Source organism: Lepisosteus platostomus, chromosome 6, assembly GCF_059453375.1.
Source record: "Lepisosteus platostomus isolate fLepPlt1 chromosome 6, fLepPlt1.hap1, whole genome shotgun sequence".
Taxonomy (NCBI): Eukaryota; Metazoa; Chordata; class Actinopteri; order Semionotiformes; family Lepisosteidae; genus Lepisosteus; species Lepisosteus platostomus.
The window spans coordinates 7205200-7214915 of NC_142616.1; the positions used below are offsets into that span (position 1 = coordinate 7205200).

At 43.7% G+C, this 9716-nt stretch overlaps 1 long non-coding RNA gene across 1 annotated transcript; it reads left to right on the forward strand.

Annotated features, from left to right (window-relative positions):
- Positions 1-204: 204 nt before the first annotated feature.
- On the forward strand, positions 205-9481 carry LOC148659965 (uncharacterized). Its single transcript, XR_015939338.1, has 5 exons — positions 205-364; positions 2857-3058; positions 3815-3951; positions 6418-6515; positions 6955-9481. It is a non-coding gene; the product is annotated as an uncharacterized LOC148659965 (long non-coding RNA).
- The last annotated feature ends 235 nt before the right edge of the window (positions 9482-9716 follow it).

Consider the following 9716-nt stretch of genomic DNA (forward strand, 5'->3'; position numbering starts at 1 on the left):
ATGTACATCAAAAGCTCCTGAGGCTCGTGAGTTCTTGCTTTATTACTCTATTACTTCAAATCCACAGAAAAAAAAACTATGCTGGCTCAGTCATTGTTTTCAAATGGTGCACAGCCACGCCTTCGTAATGTCATTTACCTCATTTACCGAAACGGTCGTCTTTGACCTCCAAATATTCCTCCCTGGAGTCTCTATTGATAAATTGCACAAGTCAGCGGATTTCACCGAAACCTGTTTGCCCTTAGCATAAACAATCCTGGCATTATAAAAAGTCAGCTCTTCTGCGATCTTCCCTCTCAGACCACTATGACCTTCTCCAGCGGAGCAAACAGAAGCGAACCCAGCAGCAAACAGCTTTCGAAAGGTAAGCCACAGCTTTGTCCAGTCCGACAGCGACATGTATTACTGTACATGACACATCCAGTTTACACAGTTTATCGATAACCTGAAACAGATCTACAAAGGCAAAAAGAAACTGATGATGTTGGCACGGGAGAGGTTCGGTTGACGGAATTCTGTCTCTCTTTCTTTTTACTTGAGCCTGCCTTTGTATCCTTTTTAACTTAAAAAAATGAAAATAAATTAAAAAAAAACAGTAACAGAGCCACACCAGTATTACATGTGTATAGAACTGTTTAGTTCGCAAAAAAAGAGAAAATTGTCATGTTGTGGAAGTTTGTGTGTTTTCTTTTATTTGTATGAGAGAGAGGTTCAAGAGGAAAAAGTTTTGGTTTACCCTGTAAACGCCGTACTCAGCAACAGGCAGCTAAGGTGACCTAACAGTCACTCAGAGCACCGAAGCTACGACAAATCACACCTAGTCTGTCACGTCTAGTGGGTAGACACTGGAATTAGAATGAAGCTGGAAGATGGAAGTGTTAATGGGACAAATGGCTTGCAAACAAAGTGTGACTCTTGCTGTTCCGCGTGGGCTCGTGCCCTCGCCGGTTCATCCCGCAACACCTGGGGCGCGAACCCGGGTCTCCAGCGTAACGCAACAGGGAACCAGCCGAGCGAGCTAAAGGAGACCTCCCCCAGCTCAGGCGGATGAGGTCCCTGCTACGCACAGGGAGGGCGCTGACATCCCCGTGTCCAAACTAGCACCGCGACAAATAAACAGTTAGCTGAAAGTGTGGTGCTCAGCGAGCTTGTCGCTTTCATAGGGTGTAGAAACATTGCAGGAACTGCCTTTGTCGAAGTGGAATGGAGGGGAGTCGCAAGGTGAATTCTTTTTTTGAAAGGGAGACCGGGGTTACAAGCTGGTGAAAACTGAATGTCTCGCTCGCCTCCGCATTGCAGTCAAGACAGGATCCGTGGGGCTTTTGGGACACTGTTTGTAATGGCTAGCTGTACAAGACCCTGAAGTTTTGTGTTACCACCTATTATCGCACTGGATGTCAGCAAAAATCTCTCGGGAGTTCTTCTATGTCTAACTGAGCAAATCGTAAGAGGAGGAATCGTGTAAGCACTAACAGACGCAGTGGCGCAGGCGAACAAGTCCAAAACAATCCGAAAGGGGAAACCAGGAAGCAGCCCAAAAGTACAAAGCCGGTAGATCCAACCAAACAGAGACAGAACGGGGACGAGGAATCAGGAACACGGAAGTAAAATCATGATGGAGCCTGGTGCTCCAAGCCCCCGACCCAGATGGTCAGGACGCTGGGGAATAAGACCTCAGGCTACTCGCCAATCCGGGGAATAGGCAGGCCTTGTGGCGTTCAACTTCCAATACCGAGCCCTCAAGCCCAGAGACGTCAAACTTAAGTAGACAGGAAATAGGAAACAGGTGCATGTAATGATGAAACTAAAATACAAAATGGTCAGAGCGCCCTCTACAGGAGGGATGAAGACTGTGACACTTATATTAAAAGATTAAAAATATGAAAGATTACAAACAGGAGATCTCCATCCAGCTGTTTCTTGAGAGACACCAGGGGCTTACGCAATGTGTCTGGGTAGCTTATTCCAGCTTGTTCCAGACTCCAATTACAGTTTGTGTAACAAGGTGTGTCCTACTCTCAGTTATAAACACACTTCGCTGTACAGTCCACTCGTGTCTTCTGCTTCATGTTTAGTCCATTGGGTTGACTTTGTCAATGCCTTTTAAAACATTTTAAGTTATTCTAATTAAAAGATAACTCCCTTTTTAGCACTGGAATGTATCATGGCACTCTTATGGTGTTAGTGGGACCTGTAGGGGGCGCTCACCCTGCGGCCTTTTTGGGTAGTAATGCCCCATTAAAGTGACGGGGACACTATACTCTTTGAGAGGTGCTGTCCTTCAGATGAGACATAAAACCAAGGTCCCGACTCTCTGTGATCATTAAAAATCCCAGGGTGTTTCTTGAAAAGAGTATGGGTGTTACCGTGGCATGCTGGTCAAATTTCCCCCTGGACTTTACCAATCATGGCCTCCTAATAACCCCCCTCTGTGAACTGGCTTCATCACTCTGCTCTCCTCCCACTGAGAGCTGGTGTGTGAGAAGAGTACTGGAGCATCATCCAGGTGGGGCTGCACACTGGTGGTGGTGGAGGAGAGTCCCCATTACCTGTAAAGCACTTTGAGTGGAGTGTCCAGAAAAGCACTATAAAGTGTAAGAATGATTATTATTTTTGGTGGTGGTGTTATTGAAAAAGCAATATCTTAACAGAGCAATTTTCTGTAATATGATGACCAACATATTCCCCATTTTTACAATGAGGTCTTACTGGTCCATTAAGCAATTTTAACAGTAGATCCCCTGCTTTCATTCAACACAATATTACCCTTTTTACATGAATCATCTTGCCTTAATAATTCCCACATGCTTTCCTGATCCTAACCTTCTTCCCTTCCCTCTGGACATGTATGGTCAGATGACTGCGTGGATGTTGTCAGTTTTCCTTCTCGTCAGTGGGTGTTTCCTGCTGGGCACTGAGGGTTATCCCAATGGACAAGTTGGGAAGTCGTGCCAAAGCATGGTGCCCAACCACAACGGAACAATGCCCCAGAGCTCGCCTTCACCGTTCAATGTCACAGCCAGCAAGAGCTGGTTTCACCCTGGAGAGGAGATCACAGGTAAGAGGCAACCTGATGTCTGGGTGATGGCCAGGGAGAGGCAACAGTTTGAAATCCTAACCCCTGCAGAGTCCTTCCAGCCATCAATTCATCCATTTTCTAGTCACAGCTTCCAAGTCAGGGCTGCAAGGGAGCCAGAGCCTATCCTGGCAAGCAATGGGCATAAGGCGGGATACACCTTAGATGGGACGCCAGTCCATCACAGGGCACACACACGCCTGGGCCAATCTTCACAGTCAATTAACCTACAAGTAGTCGCTGGATTGTGGGAGGAAACCAGAGCTCCCAGAGGAAACCAACATGAACACAGGGGGAGAACAAACTCCACACAGACAGCACCCCAGGAATTGAACCCAGGGCCCCAGCACTGCTACCCGCTGTGCCAAGTCATGGTCATTAAATCACTAAACACCTCTGAGATAACAGAAACAATGGAATCTGATACCTGCTTGAGCCACAATACTGCACCAAAATCAAATGCACAGATGCTAAGACTAACGAAATCAGTTTACAAAGCAGGCTTCACTTGTACAAACATTCTATTCATAATCTTCTATGACTACATTGCTTTGTGTAAAAATTTCTGAAAGTTTCCAACCAGAGTAGCTAATTTGTAGTGGATTTCACCAACATGTGCATGCGCACGCATGCACGCACACACACCTGTTACTGTTGTGATTTATTCTGCAGGTCACTGCAGACACAGCGTGATTAAGTCTCGAGTGTTTTTTGAAAATCCTTTTCTTTTTTTTAAAGTTACCCTGGAAGCTGAGAATGGAACCTCTTTCAGAGGTTTTCTACTGCAGGCCAGAACTGTCGGGACAAACATGACTTCTGGCTCTTTCAAGATTCTCAACGCGAACACCTCTCAGGGGCTGACATGTAATATCTCAGTGAGTACCAGGGGCTCGTTTGCATGATCAAACTCGTCCTGTGCTTCTGATGTTGCTTTTCCTAGATCTGTGAGCTATTTCTGGAGAGCTGCAACCTGCACTTTAACAATAATAATAAAAATATGTCCGTGGCCAAAACAAGGAGCGTGTAGGTAGCAATACAGAGAAAAAGACAAAATAAAGTACAATAAACAGTAAAAGAAAAAATAAACAAGAACATACATGTTCATAGAGGTAGAATGTAGGGCAATCAGATGTAGGCGCTGGTAAAAAAGGTGAATTTTGAGTTTGCATCTGAAAAGAGTTTAAGAATTTGTCTCTCGAGGAGATGCAGGAAGGTCATTCCATAACACTATAGAGCAGTAACAGAACAGGCAGGGTCACCACAGGTTCATGATGTAGTCCTGTGGGCAGTGAGCAGAGGACCAGTCTCAAGGGCCCGGAGTCTACTGGAGGGAGTGGGAACATGGAGGAGTTTGAAGTATGATGGAACCAGATTGTTTAGAGCCTTGAAAATCAATAACAAGGGTTATCTTGAATATGCGACTTCATAGGCAACCAATGTAAAGCCTTAAGTGAGGACTGTCCAAACAGGATCACTTAGAAACATTGCTAAAACTATACTTGCTTATAACTTAAGTATATTTAAAAAGTGTTGATAGAATTACATGAATGTTATAATAACAAACCCCTGCTATAGCTTAATTGGCTATCAATAGCAAACTCCTAATCTTACCAAATGACTGAAACTTAATTCAAGATTTGGTAAGGAATATATATTTTTTACAGTGTGTAATAAATTTAACGGCACTAATAGACTGTTTTAACACTATTTTACTCATTACCTAAATTTAATTGTGACTCACAAATCTGGGATAACACTTAATGATCTGACTGATGGATTTTGAAACAATTAAATGATCCTAGACTTACGTTTGTGCACAGAAAGAAGGTTAGTGTATTTTTAAACACGGGCTGATTTGCTCCTTGTCTGAAAAAAAATGTCCACTTGACATCTAGTTACATATGTCTGATTGTTACCATGGCCAGGCTATCACAGAATTCCCTGTTATGCGCGCGAATTGTGACCCAAGACAACTAACTAATCAGGTTACTAAGTGTAACAAGCGTTTCATTTTTTCTGCAAAAACCAACATACAATACTTTAGAGACTCAAAGCCCTTAAGATACGACACAGGGAAAGAGTAATCGTCTCCTATCTTTTTGAGATTCAGGATTGTTGAGAAAAAAAAATTCTGCTGGGAATTTGTCTTCTGCACTAAAGAAGATACCTCGGTTTTGTGGTGCACAGCAGTTGTACAATAACCAAAATGATATAAGATGATATGATCTAGGTGAGGTGATATTCACCTTCATTTATCTTCAGAAAAATCTTGTCTTTGAGAGGAGGGGGAAAGTTGTATCACCAAAACATTGCACAGTTTCCTTTACTTTCTCCTCGGGTGATCTCCTGCTACTCAGGCAACATGGTTATTACACAACAACAGAGGCATCCAGGAGATACCAGCTGACACCACCTGCATGGCAAACCTGTTTAGAAGAATTTTCCACATGAGTCACACATAATAGAGGTTATGTCTCTCACCTTCCTGTGGAAGGGAAATTCATCTGCTCTTAATCTGGTAGATCACAGGGGTTTCTAATCCTGGTTCTGGGAACCCATATGCCATCTGACATCCTAGCTAGATAACTAAACCACTAATTAATCTAATGATAGAATTAATGTGATGTTGCTTTTTTTTGGCTCTTCAGCTTGTAAAAATCTTGTTACTATCTTGTATCATAATTAACCTTAAATTTCGAATTTTCCCAATAGAAAAATAAATGTTAAATTGTTTAGTTGTCCAAATAAGCGATTATCTCTGCTGGGTAAGAAAAAAATATCCTCCAGTAAGACGCAAAACGTTCCGACGCGTTTATATCTTTGAGAAGATTGCCGCCTAGTGGGCATTTATAGTACTGCTACATGACTATTCTCAAATCGCTGGTTAATTCGCTCAGACCGACGTCCATGACTACCCTTGTCCCACATTCATTTTTAGGGACATTGAAATGACTCTCCCAAAAAAGCTGATTATTCGGTTGTCAATTAAATAATTGAATTAAAATTCAATAAATCCCCAGTCCACCCTTATTCTAATCTAATACTTTAATTTGCAGAAATTTAATCTCATCGCAGTAGAGGCAGTGTTGTGTTGTTGGAACTCATGATGTTATCTAAAGCATTTGTTATTCATTTTAAACATTTTAACTAAGGTTAAAATATTCTTTATTTCTGCACGTTAAAATTATTTATCAAGAGGGGTTCAAATCTATGCATAACGTGCGGTAAGGCACAAAAATGATTCTGAGATTGTGTTAAACTCTCGTCAGAGGCAATCATTCTAGACCTTAGAAAATGGTAAATGTAATAGAGTTCTGATTTATTTATTTTTTTCCCTTCAGAATGATACTGTCAGTCATACATCTTCATTACAGAAGCAATCGATAAACGTTGTGTGGGTGGCACCAGTGTCTGGTCAAATGGAAGATATTGAATTCAGGTACTAGTCTGGTCTTGTTTCTATGTCATTTGTGATTCAGACTGTAAACTGGAAAAAAAAGGCACCAGAATCTGTATTGATTAATCAGCACTCCACTCTGTGAAAACGAACGTGATACAATTGTGAATTTGTTTCATTTACAGTACACACCTGGTGGGAGAGAGGAGAGCAGAGATCCACAAATTGAAATGAAAACCCGTTTTCACTTGATCGCATACCTGAAACGTCCCAAAACACTCATGACCACTCATGAACATCCATAAACGGGGGTGAAAAAAAATGAATCACAAATTTGCAGCCCCTCCTCCAAAATTCATAATCCCACCAGTCAGACAGTAACTTCCTATGGCACTGACAGTAGTGTTTTTATTCTCTACTGTTTTTTTTTTATTTCACCTTCTGGCTTCTAACAAAGAGCACTTTTTCATTTGCCTTTCAGATCTACATTTGTCGAATATGAGTACAAATTCTGGGTCGGGGTTAAAAGTAACACCATCACACCGGCCAACGACACTGAAAACTCCTCTTCCACCGCGCAACCTGACAACCATTCTGCCTCTACAACTGCTGCAGAGGGAGTCTCATACAGCCACGTTTCTACAACTGCTGCAGGGGGAGACTCATACAGCCACGTTTCTACAACTGCTGCAGGGGGAGACTCACACAGCCAGGTTTCACAGCCGTCAGATGGGTCAACCGTCGGCAGCACCCCTCAGAATTCAGGACACGGAAACTGGGCGTCTCCTTCTACCACTGTCTTTCCTGTCCTCGTCGTCCTGACGGCCGCAGGTGCCACCAGAATCACCACCACGGCCTCTCTCTCCGCTGGCATCGGCACCGCGGTCCTCATCTTCGCTGCCATCTTCTGCCCGACGTCCTTATTCCCGGGCATGTAGCTCTGGAAGGACCTCAGGACTCGATTCCAATTCACACCGAAAGCGTTTCTGAAGCGTTTTTTCCATCGTCCGTCTCATGTCTGACTCACGGAACAGACCCGCTTCCATTTTAACCAATGTTTCAATCCACACCGGCTCCGCGAGTCCGTCCGCCAGCGTCTTGTTTTACGCTCCGAGTCTTATTTTATTTCCACTTGCTTGCGTGAGTGTAGCGTAACCCCCCAAGAGATCCATTCAAATCGCACAAAACTCACACTTTCTATACCCTGTGAACTACATAAACACAACCTACAACAATATTATGCTCATGCTGGGCCAGTGTGGTCCGTTGATACTGTGCAACTTCTCACTTTGTTGTCACAAGCACAATAACTAGTTGATGACGCCGATACAGGTCAAGTATTGTGGTTGTTTAGCCACAAGAAACAGAGATCTGTTGCAAGTCCACCGGCCCGTGTCGGGTTTTAATCAACTACACCGTGTTGTAATTACAACTCGGGTGTTTCTCTCTCTCTCTCTCGAATGTTCCGTTGACTTTCCCCATGTTTGAATTCGGAAAACGGTCGGGAGTTGGTGTGGATTGGATGGATGGCATCTTACGCTACGCTTCATTGCACTGACTTGTCGCTTCAGGTGTGAATTCGGGGTGACCCGAGTTGGGCTGGACTGGTGAGACACAGCCCCTCCTGTCTCTTCCAACACCACACACACACACACACACACACACACACACACACACGTGTGCTCTTCACCACAGAGTCGTTCGGATTTTCGGAAATCATTTTCTAGAACACAATTACACTCACTGTGAAAAAGAGAGTCATACGGTAAAGCTGTATAATCCTGGTCCTGTGGGGCTTTTAGGTCTTTTTAATGTAGATGTCTCTAACCCTCATCCTGTACAGCCCTAATTTAAGATGGCCAACATGACTGTGGCTCTCCAGGACCAGGGTGGGAGACCCCTGATCTAGGATGATCTATAAAACTTACTGGACTAGGGCTCCCCAGGATCAGGGTTCGGGATCGCAAATTTGGGGTGACCTATTGCACTAACTGCTCTCCAGGAGCAGAGTTGGAGACTCCCGAATTAGGGTGACCTATAAAATGTACTGGACTGGGGCTCCCCATGGTCAGGGTTGGAGATTCCAAATTTGGGATGACCCATAAGACTAACTGGACTGGGGCTGTCCAGGAGCAGAGCTGGAGACCCCTGATTTAGGGTGACCTATGAGACGAACAGGATTGTGGATTTCCAGGATCAGGGCTGGAGATCCCAAATTTGGGGTGACCTCTCCGACTAACTGGATTGCAGATTTTCAGGAGCAGGGCTGGATCCCTCTACTGTAAAGTAACACCATCCAAAGAGCAGGTGGAAGCTGTCGAACCGGTCAGCTTAAACCAGGAATGTGATCCTTCTATATTCTTAAAAGCTGAGCTGGAATGAAAACATGCAGACACACAAGCCTCTCCGGGACTTGGGTCAGACACCCCAGTCTGAAGAATGTCTTAGAGCAGGGGTTCTCAGACTGTGGTATGCGTACCACTGGTGGTACGTGGAGCGCCCCCAGGTGGTGCGCCAGATGACCCTGGAAATCTGTTGCGTGCACTGAAAAATTGGGAATTTAAAAATTGAATATTTTTTTTCATCTGTATTTAACTTAATCAGTTCCAGAAAGCTTGAGACAGATTTTCATATTTTCTATTTTAATAAAATTAGTCTGTGTGTCAAATACACAGCCTACGTACTTAGGTACTGTATGTTGATACAGTGCGCGAATACCTGAGTGGACACAAGGGCGACTATGTAATTCTATACCATTGTATAGGAATGCGTGCTATGAACCTAATTGACCAATTGTATTAAAATAAGTGATCTTTAGCAGATAGGGAGGTAGGAGGATGTGTGTGATTTTGGAAAACTGCCAATCTTGTAAGCACAGATAGGCGTGATAGATAACAGAAAAAAATGTAGGGGCTGTTCTAGGTTAATTACTTTGAGAAACATACACTGATCATCTCTGTGTGTTTCACTCCCATGTGCGTGAAATAAAAACTTCTTTTAACTTCTGAGACAGACTCCTGACTGTCTTTAATGAGGCAAAGGTGAAAGATTTCTCCAACAGCACCGCATTCGCCAACAGAACAATCGATCAAAAATGAATGAACCCCACAAAAAATCCAGGATTATGTCTTGTCTGAAAGGAATAGACGCCAAGAGTTCCGATGCCAACTCCGATACATCAAGAGGAGGATTATACATCAGCCACTGACACTAGCTCTGCTGCTGCCCCTGACACAGACAGCA